This window comes from Heterocephalus glaber, unplaced genomic scaffold (genome assembly GCF_053883595.1).
Source record: "Heterocephalus glaber isolate CG9 unplaced genomic scaffold, H.glaber_assembly_v1.0 deba00001072, whole genome shotgun sequence".
NCBI classification, from domain to species: domain Eukaryota; kingdom Metazoa; phylum Chordata; class Mammalia; order Rodentia; family Bathyergidae; genus Heterocephalus; species Heterocephalus glaber.
Genome location: NW_028258189.1, coordinates 2764830 through 2776995, shown reverse-complemented (window position 1 = coordinate 2776995; position 12166 = coordinate 2764830). Strand labels below are relative to the sequence as shown.

The 12166-nt window shown below is 44.4% G+C and overlaps 1 protein-coding gene across 3 annotated transcripts in view; it reads right to left on the bottom strand.

Annotated features, from left to right (window-relative positions):
- The window catches only part of Pudp (pseudouridine 5'-phosphatase), a 338048-nt gene that overhangs the window by 186779 nt on the left and 139103 nt on the right, over positions 1-12166 (bottom strand). Inside the window, exons 6-7 of one of the 3 annotated variants that reach the window (XR_015450777.1) lie at positions 11963-12166; positions 1-6791 (exon numbers count right to left, since the gene is read on the bottom strand). The exon at positions 1-6791 is cut by the window's left edge and continues 53638 nt beyond it. The gene's annotated coding sequence lies outside the window, so the exon portion shown is untranslated. The other 2 variants (XR_015450778.1, XR_015450776.1) reach the window with 2 other exon arrangements.

Here is a 12166-nt window from a genome sequence, read left to right as displayed (position 1 = left end):
CCTTGGAGCCTTTGCTACTCGGGAGCCTTCAGGGTAGTGTGTGAGCAGCATCCGCTCTTTAACACATCTGCACGTCACAGCAGCTGGCCACTCATGACCTAATCAATAGGGGGAGCAGGGACTTAGTTTGGCAGGCAGAGATCAGATACTTAAAACCATTTAATGCTCTGGCTGCCATGTGAGAGAAAGGCTTCATTCCTTAGCCAGCTTTGCACTCCCACCCCTGCCTGTGGTACCATCCACAAATGCTTTTCTCTTAGTCCCAACCCCAGGTTCTGGATTTAGTTAATATGCTTTACACCTTTCTCTCTCTTTTTAAATTACCGTTTCTTTCATTGGAATGTCACCTAGCCAACTGTCACTCGTCCTTCAAGATCCACTGCACCAAGCAACTCTTCTGTGACGCCTTCTCTAATAGATTCTTTTTCAATCTTGACTGTAGAGCTCTTTGTTTTGCCAGTTCCATTTCAGAACTTACAACAATCACACCCCGATGGCATTGCGTGGATACGACCATGCACTCACTACCTTGGGTGCTTCCCATGTACGAAGTCCACCAAAGCCTGTTTGGATTCCTACCTCTACGTGGAAGAAACCAGCACAGTCCCCAGCATAAGGAAGGTGTTACATAGTGTTTTATGAATAAGTGAAAAACAACAAGAAGAAAATATTAACGATGAAAATTGCTCACATGCAGCAAGTTAGAATTTGGTTTTGTTTTCATGTATAGTATAGTGTTTACAGGTGCAAAGCTACTCTATTAGTCAGTAATCATAGGGCCATTGTGCCCTATTTTATAAATGGGAATAATAAGATGCAGAGACTTCCAGTCACATTCACGGCTTTGTATGTGAGAGGCTGTAGGACGCACACGTAGAACCCATGAGTCTGAACCCTAGACTCTAAGCACTACCCTGTTCTGAGCATCCTACTCGTGCCAGGTCATTATTTCCCAGAGCAAGAAAGAATACGCTAAGAAAGAATAAACACACCTTTCATAAATAATCCCAAAACAAGATAACTGTTTGCAATGCAAAAACTTGCTTTCAAGGAGTATGAAGTATGCCAGGAAATTAATAAAACATCAAGGGCTCTCTATAATTTAAATACAAAAAGGAAAATCAATTAATGATTCTGAGAGAAATAACTAGCAGAAACAATTATTGTAACTTTGCATGTATAGAGAATCCGTAATAAACTCGATGCTATCCACTCCTCAGCACTCACCCCCTGTGCTACGGAAGGGTAATTTTAACCAGTGTAGAAATGTCACTCACTCCTCTTGGATCTCTGTTTTAATTTGGCAGCATCTGTCTCTGAGAGATTTTTTTTGGAAAGTCAAATAAAATAACATGCACATTCTCATTAAGTTGCCTAATTCCATAAAATTTGTTTGATTGAAATACTGTACCCAAGTGTTTTGAGTCTATAAGCACATTCTCACCCAATCAATCCAGGGAGCTCAGAATTGTAGGTATTAATCTCTCCTATTTCTGTCTCGTTTTGAATCAGCTCTTCCTTATAAAATAGAAGACGATTCTAGGAAGTATCCTATTTGGATTAGATTCTATTATTTCTGCAATAGGAACTCATTTTCTCCATAACCCAGTCATTTTGGAAAGGTCTTAATTCATGAAAAGTGTCCCCAAGCAGATGTCAAAATAATGACAGGCCCTCAAAAATGCAGACTTTTTAATGCAGCAAAATTCAGTTAGTGGAAAATTTCTATTAATTTTCCCAGCTTCCTGGCAAAATATTGTTTTGATTTTAGGTCTCATCTTTTGAGTTCTCTACAGTGCAAAATGCTAGAGTGCTTAAAATTATTTGATAGGGCATCCGTTTTCCTCTATCTGCTTTCTCTAAAGATTACATTTCTTCTCCTAACCGCTCCTAACCATCTGTGTGGATAAATCTTAAATTTCCACTGTGTCTGCTCAGCAATGATCTCTCACACCTCTCTTAATTCCCAGGGTAGTTATTTGTATAGCAATTCATGGTCACAAGGGGCTTATTGCATTGCACAATTTATGCGGGACAGAACAGATGGGGGATCGGTCATTATTTCTCACTGGCACATGTGGTTCCAAAGGAAAATGTGACCTTAGCAGAGGGAGCATCTTGAGTAGGCTATGCTGCAGTAACAAGTAGGTCCGGAGGCCATGGGAGGCGGACGTCTGCTCTCCTCAGTCATGACTGGATCCTGATGTCACTGCCACCATGTCATGTTCACATCCTTAGTTTCTCTGATACCCATAGCCCACAGCGGCTGTTGAAGACTAAGTTCACCCTAGTTGGGTGCTAAGTCCTGCCCTTCTTTGTTTTCTATCAACACTGCTAGATTTGTGGGAGCCTGAGCAGAATATATGGAGTCATGTCTGACATAGGCAGGATTTAAGGCAGATAGGTAAGTTAATTAGGTATCTTGTAGGCAGTGAGACAGGGCCAGCCCAGGAGGAGCCAACACGGAGGACAGTCAAGGAGTCAACATGGGGACAGTCAAGGAGCCAACATGGAGGACAGTGAAGGAACCAACAAGGAGGACAGTCAAGGAGCCAACATGGAAGACAATCAAGACACCTTCACTGAAGGCCAGCATTGTAAAGGAGAGAAATTATCACACCCATGTAGGATGAATAGAAATGATTGATATTCTAAATAGGTATCCATCACGTGGGTGGGGAACAAAGATCTTCCAAGAAAGATCCCTGACCCACCCCTTTCCACCAAAAATCCTTGCTCATTCCTTGAATGCTTGCTACATGTATTGTTTCCCCATTGGGTCCCGATTTAATCAATATTACCTATTTATTTCACTTAAGAGGATGGCCTCAATATGCATCCATTTAGCTATAAATGACTCTAGTTCCTCATTCTTTATGGCTGAGTAGTACTCCATTTTATAAAAAAACCACATCTTCTTTATCCAGTTTCCTGTTGATGGGCACTTGGGCTGTTTCCAAGCTTTAGCTATTGCAAACTATGATAATTTGAAATAGGAAGAAAAGGTCCAAAGAGGTAGGGGAAGTGGGAGGGGAAAGGGAAAGGAAAGAAGGGAAAGGAAAAATGATGAGAAAAGAAAAAAAATGGAAATGAAGTCTATGTAAATAGGGAAGGGCCCACAAGGAATGGGGAAAAAGTAAGAACCAAGTTGCATCACGTACAGGTACAAGCACCCAATGATAAATGTAAACATATTGTATACCTAAAATGGACCAATGAAAGAATTTAAGCAAAAAAATATATTACCTAGGCAACTATACTTGTCCTAATCTCCTTGGCCGTTCACAGTTTTGTCCACCTTGTCATTTCTCATGGGGTCCATATGACCTAAGTGACTGTACTTGTCATCCTACTAGTTGGCTACAGTTTTGTCTCACCTTGAACCTGACTCACCTCACAGCTTTGTCCTCTAAAACACCTCTGAGGAGCTGGGTGGGCGGGCAACCCACTTTCCGGTCCCCCTTGTGTCTCTCTTAGACTGATGCTTTCTTCCCCTCAATAAATTTTTTCCTACCCTTAACATCTATTGTTCCTAAAATTCATTCTTCAATTTTAGAGAACATGGCCTCGCGTTTCTGGTACCTAGCAGGTTAGGGAGGTACATCTCTTCCCCTATATCAGATTCTTTGCTGGGCTATTTCCTTGACCAACTCATCTGTCCCCAGAACTTCTTCTTTACAACAGATTTAAGGATTCCTTCCTCCCTCTCTTCCTTCCTCCCTCTCTTCCTTCCTTCCTCTCTTCCTTCCTTCCTTCCTTTTTTCTTTCCTTCCCTCTTGCCTGCCTTCTCTTCCTCCTCGTTATGGTGTGGGTCTAGATGTCCCTCCTAATGCTCATGGAGTCATAGATGGCTGTTTCAGAGGCGGCTGAATGGAGACTGTGTGATGCTAGGGTTAAGGGAGTGTGATTACTAAATCAGTCCACCGATTGGCTTGGCACCGCCCTAATCCCAGTAGTTTGGATAAAATAAAAGGGGCAGAAGGCTAAGGTTCCCTTGTTGCTTTTGCTACTCTGTGGGTGCCAGGAATTGCTTCTCTTCTGTGACGCCCCTCTGCCATGTGCCTCTCTGCCTTGGAGCCAGCCGATTATGGACTGAAACCTCTACAAACTGTGAGCTAAATAAACCCTTTCCCCTTTAACTTTGGATGTCGGGTATTTTGTCTCAGAAATGACAGAAAAGTAGCTAAGACATTGCTCTTCTAAGTTTTCTTCTTCCTCCTCTTCTTTCTCTTCCTTCTTTTCTTCCTCCTCCTCCTCTTACTCTTTCTCCTCCTTCTCTTTCATTTCTTTTTTTTTCTTTTTGTATTTTCATAAACAACTGTGTGCATAATCAGTGAGTTTCTAGCCAGCTTGGTAAACATGCTCTGATAATACCATAATAAGAACAATAAAGAGAGTTGTCCTCTCCCCGCATTTCTTGACGCAGCTCTCCCAGATTGCTTGGCATTTCGGGGGCGATGAGGGTACTAGAACAATCTTTTCTCCCACTCTTTGGCCTCTGAGCTGGTTCCTGAAACACAGACCCCAGCCCCTTGGGATTTCAGGGTGGCAGGAGTATCCTTCCTTCCCAGGTAGGAACTTTTAGTGGGTTCCTGGAGGGCAACTGCTTGATAGAAAGACCAAGCCATGATCAGAAGCTTGGGAGTTTCCTCTTCTTTCCTCTGAGAAGGAAAGGCAGGCTGCAGATTGAGTTTATCGTTGATTATGGCTCTGCTGTGAAACTTCCATCAAAGTACTTGAAATATGCGGTGGTTGGAGAACACAGCTCTATGCCAAGAGAGGCACTGATTCCCCAGACGCCTCCAGCCTCTGGCCCTGGGGATGTGCATCCAGTTCTCCATCTTCATCCTGTATCCTAGTCTTTGTTAATACAGTGCCCTCTTTCCTGTGGCGGGTACATTTCAAGACCCCCAGTGGGTTCCTGAAATCATGAATAATACTGAGCCATACACTACTATTTTTTTCTTACACAGACATACCCATGATAGAGTTTAATTTGTAATTAAGGCACTGTAAGTGATCAACAACAGAGACTGATAATAAAATAGAACAATTCCAACAGTATACCAGATTAAAAGTCATTGGAAACTCTTGAGTTGTTTATCTCTGAAATTTTCCATTTCCTATTTTCATAGTGTTGCTGACTGTAATTGCCTATTTCTGGAATTCTCCATTTCCTATTTTCAAGCTGCTGCTGCTGGTTTGAAATTAAAATGTAGAAATAAAAACAAGAATGGGGGGGGGACTAGTGTATAAGAAATTGATTAAGATAAGTAAGTATTTCCCTGCATCTTGATTTAGAGCTGGCTGCTCAGAAGTAGGGTGACTGCAGAGAGCTAAATTAGGAATTATTATAAGGCAGTTAGACAAAGCTGGGCCCTCAGCATAGAAAGACAATGGAGACACATTCACTGGTTAGCATTATAAAAAGAGAAAAATACCGCACCCACTTCTTCCCCTGGGGATAAACAGCACTGATTGATATTCTAAATAGGCATCCAAGTCCCTAGCCCATTTCCTGTCTGAAAATGCCTTGTATGAGACTTGTTTTCCCATTTGATCCCTGTTTAATCAATATCACCTGGGTGACTGTACTTGTAACTTTTTTGGTTGATCATGGTTTTGTCCCACCTCATGCCCACCCTGTAATTTTCCACTGGGTCTTATAGATTCGTCTCACTCTGTACCCGCCTCACCTTGAGGCTTTGCCCTATAAAACACCTTTGAGGAGTGGGATGAGCTGAGAGGGCAACCCACTTTCCGGTCCCCCTTCTGTCTCTCTTAGACAGAAGCTCTCTTTCTCTCAATAAAGTTTCCCTACTCTTTGAGAGACTTAAGTTAACGTAGGAGACTCCATTTTGTCTGAATTGCCCCAGTCCTGGTGCGAAGACTGTCCTCTGTGCGAACTCCACAAGGGGGGATCTTATCTCACGTTTGTACTCCTGTGTGATATCTCAACACACCAGATGTTCTTATCTCCTGCCTATACTCCTGCTTTTAATTGGTGCTTAAGGGTTTAGACAAACAACCACAAGGGTGCATATGGAACCCACTGGTTGTAAATAACGGGATGTGTGTTTACATTTTATAAGGGCTGGTTTTGCACTATGTATCTGGTAACCCACAGGTGCTAACCATGCATTCTTTCTCGCTTCTGTAGAAATATCCTTTGAACAGGATATTGGGACCCCAGCAGCTTCTTGTCTCTCTTTGCTTTTGGCCAATGAGACAACAGTTTTGTTCCAGCCCGAGCTACCCCCATGGTGTTCCTTGACACAGGTCCAAGGCAGCGACCCGGCTGCTTGTGACAGTCTGTCTAAGTTCATTATCTCAGGTATAATGTTATAGAGACTGAAAGCTGATGGATGCCACAGAGGGAGGCACGGACTGTGGAGACCCATTTGGTGTGTGGGTGCAGAACCTCAAATATCGGGTGTTGCCAGTGAGCTGGGGTTTCTCATGACTCCAGCAATAAGCTGGCTGCTGCTCAGAAATGCCGTGGAGATGGGTTTGTGAGCCACGGAAATGGGACAGAGCAAGACAAGGGTCACAACAGAAGCAGCGCAGCCCGATGGGGGCACGGCCAGAGTGCTGTGCTCGGGGGTAGGCTAGAGAAGAGGTTTTCTAGCCGCAGATACAAGCAGGGCCACCCTGAGTCCTGGACACCTTCTGCAGTAGTCTCCCAGGGAGGGATGTGGGCCATTGGTTTTAATACCTTTGCATCCAACACTGTGAGGGCTGCCGGAAAGAAGAAACATGCTGTACAGCCACCTCTTCAGCCTCTCGAAAACCTATGTTGCAGGGGAAAATTTACCCTTGAGGGACTCTGCCAGCATCTTCATATGGCAAATCCCGCCCCCCCCCCCCCCCAATGCAATTGCCCAACCACAGGGCAATAAGTGGCCTGCATTAGATTGTCTATTCAGGCACTTTTTCTTTCTTTTTTTTTTGTACCAGGGATCAAACTCGGGACCTTTTGCCCTTCAGGCAGGCAGTGGAACCACTGAGCTAAATCCCTGGCTCTCAGGCACTTCTTCAAAAAGTCTCATCTAGGAGGCAGTGTGGGTCCACATCTGCATTACTGGCCATGGTAGGCTTTAGACCAAAGTGCTTGAGACCAAGTCTTTTTGCTAAACATAAATAGCAAGTTATTCTTTCCAAGTACCCATAATATTCCTAGTCAAAAGTACACCCCACAGAAATGGCACCAGCATAAGTCATATTGTCAGGAAAACTTACTGCAAATTAGGTGAGAAATGCACATTTTATGGGCTCCTGGAAAAACGAAGCCCTTGAGCCAAAGGCAGAGCCAAGTGGTTGTGGAGGGACCCTATTCCCCATTTCACCAAGGGGCATGGATTCAACTCCAGCAGCAGTGTGGAGCACATCCGTGGCTCAAACAGCAAAGGACGAAGGCTCGAGGATGACGTGGTCTCCTTACCCAGCAATTTATAGTCTCACTTCACCGCATTTCACTGGGAAACTCCCAGTTGTCATGCCAGATAATAACAGGATCCCCAACTCGGTTTTTGCCCTCTCAATACCATCCCATCCCTGCATCAGAGCCAAGCAAACAGCCATAACTGATCGAGCTCAGACAACCGTCCAAAGAATTACAAGCTAAGAAATTGTCCTCCATGTGATATTTGCTTGATTATTTAAAAAAAACAAAACAAAACCGGCCATCAGTGGCTGTTTCCACTCTAAATATTCATGAGTGAGGGCTCTTCTCATTGATTTAAGGCTCTTCGGGGTCACTGAAGTGTCATTTGGAAAATTACTTCCTGATGCACAATGCGGCCATAAGGATCCCCTAAAGCCCGCTGTAAATGCTCTTCCACAAAAGTCAGAGATTTGTTTTCTTCCAAGCACTGTTTTAAAACAAAAAGCAACCAGAGGTACAAAGAGCACCTCTAGATTATAAAAACTGGCTTAATACAAGCCTAGGATTTTTTTAGACACACTCGAGTGGAGAAACATTATCCGTAAGAATGCATTTAGAGACACAATTGAAGAGGCACAGAAAAAAGATAGATTTCTCTTACATCTGGGCACAGGGATATAACCTGGATAACAAAATATATAAGAAACTGAGTGTGATGGGCCACACCTATAATCTCAGCACTTGGGAGGATGAGGCAGGAGGATATTAAAAAATTGAAGGCCAAGTTAGGCTACATAGTGAGATCAAAGCCAAACTGAACTACATAAGGAGTGCCTCTACCTCTCTGTCTCTGTCTCTAGCTCTCTCTCTCTTTGTCTCTCACTCTCTGTCTCTATCCGTCTGTCTCTCTCTCTAAGTAATGCATCATTTCCCATTAAAGCGCAATTTTTCCTACAATTCTAAAACAAATATATTTTGCATGTAATGTATAAAATTAAAAATGCATATTTTATGTGGATCTGTTTGCACGTAAATGTCATGCAGGGAATGTCACATCTTTTCACAAAAGTATCCACCTGCAAAAGCTAGCTTTTAGATCATCGGATAAATGTTGGTTACTTGCACATCGTGCAGGGAGTCAACTATAGGGAAAAGCAAAAATGGCAGGATTTGTATTAAAAAGATGATTCTGGGGCCGGGGATTTAGCTCAGTGGTTTCGCCGCCTGCTACTCAAGTGCAAGTACCTGAGTTCGATCCCCGGTACCAAAAAAAGAAAAAAAAAAAAAAGCTGATTTTGCCCTGCCATGTCTCTTAATCAGTGGGGTAATGGTGCCCCTTAAAATCAGACCTTCCAACCCAAGAAGCCTCCCTTGTCACCCTCCCTCAGCTTGAAGCAGCCAGACAGAGTGATTCTGCATCCTAAGGTGACTGTGATGAAAAATTATTTTGCCCTCATCCTTTGCACAGAAATGTCCTGAGGGGCTGATATCAGGGGAAGATGTCGTTTACGGAATTATTCCCATCAGCCATCCTCCATCATTTCCTTAATCTTTAAGGGTCTATTATTATCATGTGCTATTCTAATTTCCAAACAGTGGCCTCTGTAACACATCTTCTTCTCCTCAGCTCCTATGAGTCAACTTATAGAAAAATTATGTGTGTGTGTGTGTGTGTGTGTGTGTGTGTACGTGTGTGTAAAGAAAGTGCAGATGCTGGGCCCCAGTGGGCCAGGTCTGGGTCATTTAGATGATGAAGAAGACAAGAACGTAATGACAGTGACCAGGAAATCCTCTGCCTCCTTTAGAGCCCTTCATGCTCCAAGGGAAGTTTCCCAAGGGGTTTCCCGGTGGGTGTTGTGTCTTCAATGAGGACGAGGGAGGTGAAGCCCTGTCTGAGCAGATGCTTCTTGGTGAGCCATGGAGTCACTGTGTAGCAACCATTTAGCCATCTCGCATAATCCATCTCTGGGAAATGTGGCAGTCAGTTTGGCACGGCTGTGACAAAGTGCTTGAGAACAACGACTTAAAAGAGGAGAGACTTATTCTGGCTCATGGTTTCAGAGGTTTCAGTCCTTGGTTGGCTGCCTTCAAGATAGAACATCATGGCGGAAGGGTGTGGTAGAAGAAAGCTGGTTGCATCATGGTGACCAGGAAGCAGAAAGAAAGGGAAACAGCCCAAGAAAAGACTGGCTTCGGCATCCTTTCCTCCCCGCTACAGGACAGGACTCTTCTGGAACAGGGAGGGGAGGGAGGTCTTTCGATCTCCTATCAGACAAAGTAGGTCAAAGAATTTCTTTATGGATGGATTTTACACAAAAAGCAGGGCAATGTTCAAGTAATATTTTCAGATTTTATGGTTGCCTTTGAAGGAAAGGGATTCTGGATTCTATGATGTGCCTCAGGGAGGAGGAACATAGCCTTTGGTGAGCTTGGGCGGGAGGAGGGCAGAGAGAGACCTTGTTTCAGAGGTTACTCCAGATTTGATTTCGCCTTGGCACATTAATTTCTGAGCCCCAGTATGACCAAGGTACTGGGTTCCTATTACAGGCAGGGGTGCAGCGAGTCCCACTGGGGAAGGAGATTTGGTGTTGCCCAGCATCTGAGAAGGCTGAGCTTGCTGATTTGATAGAAGACTGGGTTTAAGATGCTGGAGCACAGGGTAGTAAGGTTCCAACTGCATCACACCTTGAAGGTCCCACAGACTGCATCCCATCACCGCCAACACCTTCCCCAGATTTCGCAGTGTTGGTCACCTTGGTCAGTGCTATGGACCCATTTGCAAGATTTACTGAGGTCAGCAGTGCCCCAAGGACTACTCTGTCTCCTGTCTACTCCAGGGCTTCCATAGGCAAGACTACTGTCCCACTGTCCCCGAACTATCTGTAACAAGATGGACATCTGTAACAAGTTCACTGAACGCCAGCAGAGCAGGTATGAACCAGTCCTGAGCCGTCCTGAGCCTGAGACAGCTTACAACAAACCTCCGGTTCTCCTGAGTCTTCCTCTCACAATAGGCATGGACACTGCATTTCATTGTCCACACAGGACAGGCTGGCTTTCCACCCCCGCCAAAACCATCTGTGTCGTCCTTGCCACTTGGCAACGACGCCCAGGCAGACTCCCGCCCTGTGAAGGACCAGGGGGTGGGGTGTGAAGTGATGTTCCTGCTCCAAGCCCCACGTTAGGAAGGCAAGCAGATTGCCCCTGCTCTTCAGAAGGAACATCTTTGCAAAAGCTAATTGCCCGCCAAACCCTGATGACAACTCCAGGACATAATTTTTTGTCAGATGACACAGAAGATGTAATTGTGCTTTCTGAGCACTGAGTATTTTCTTCTGCCTAAGCAAATCTGAGTAAAAGAAAATCACTTCACATAGTTTCTAGCAAACACCTACTGCTCTAGATAAGGGAGGTTGAAGGAACATTACTGAACCATGGATTCACCGTGTAGCAACCATTCAGCCATTTCGCACAATCCATCTCTGGGAAATGTGGCAGTCAGTTTGGCACAGCTATGAGAAAATGCTTGAGAACAGCAACTTAAAAAAGGAACGACTTATTTTGGCTCATGGTTTCTGAGGTTTCAGTCCTTGGTTGGCTGGCTCCAAGACAGAACATCACGGCGGAAGGGTGTGGTGGAAGAAAGCTGGTCACATCATGGCAGCCAGGAAGCAGAAAGAAAGAGAAATAGCACAAGAAAAGAAATGCCATTCAAAGGTACACCCCAAGTAACTTCTTCCAACTAGACCTCCACTTTCTACTAGCACCTTCAGCCCTGAACCCCACTGAGCATATTAGTTCCTCATTAATTTAATCATTTCAAGTAGCGGAAGAGACCAAGTGCCCAGGACATGAGCCATTGGGCAACATGTCATATTTAAACCATAGCAGGTCACCTCACTTGCCAGAGCAATGAAACAGCACAAGATTTCTAGTGGAAATCTGAGTTTGCACTTCACCATTTAGCCAGATGATGTCCACGGATTCACTGGGAAGATGTCCAGGTGGTATTCATAATATGGATGCCACTGGGCAGTTCCACTTACATGGACTGCCAAAGGATGATGCCCCTGGTGTTGTAGCCATCAGTATCTGGAATATTTCTAGGCAGAAATGTGTTCAAAGACATCTGAGAATATCCCCTTTGAAGGAGGGTTTCATTTCCTTGTCCTGGCCACTTCCTGAGAGATTCCTGAATGAGATTCCACTAAAAGAACAACGCAGCATCAAAGGGAGCATCGGATTTCTTCTCATGTGGAGATTTGACCCCACTTTACACCCTGTGGATAACATCAAACTATTTGCTGTTCTGTCACGGGACCCCATACCTGAAGGGGGAACCTATGACCTCTGAGACATCAGCATAGAATACAAAGTGATTAGCAACTCCAGAGGAACTTTCAACATTCACTAATATGAAACCTCACAAAACAGGGAAGATTCATGGTCGGGAATTCCAGACACTACTCACAGACCCTCTAAGGAATTATATCCCAGGCAACAGAAAATTGCTCCGTGAAAGAAGTCTTCCCACATGTTTTACTAAATTTGCATGAAAATAAACGAGGAGTTTCCTACCTTCACATCGAGTAGTCCTTCTGTAAACCAGATCTCTCTTGGGCAGGTCACTCCGGGAACATGCAGAAAGGACCGGATCTCGCCCTGGGGACTGGCCCTCACCAGATGAGTAGAAGAGTTAGTGTCAGTGTTTCGGGATGTAAACGCTGAGGTCTCAGCTGCAATCATGTGAGAGGTGTGAGCTTTCTGCAAAATCTCTCTGCC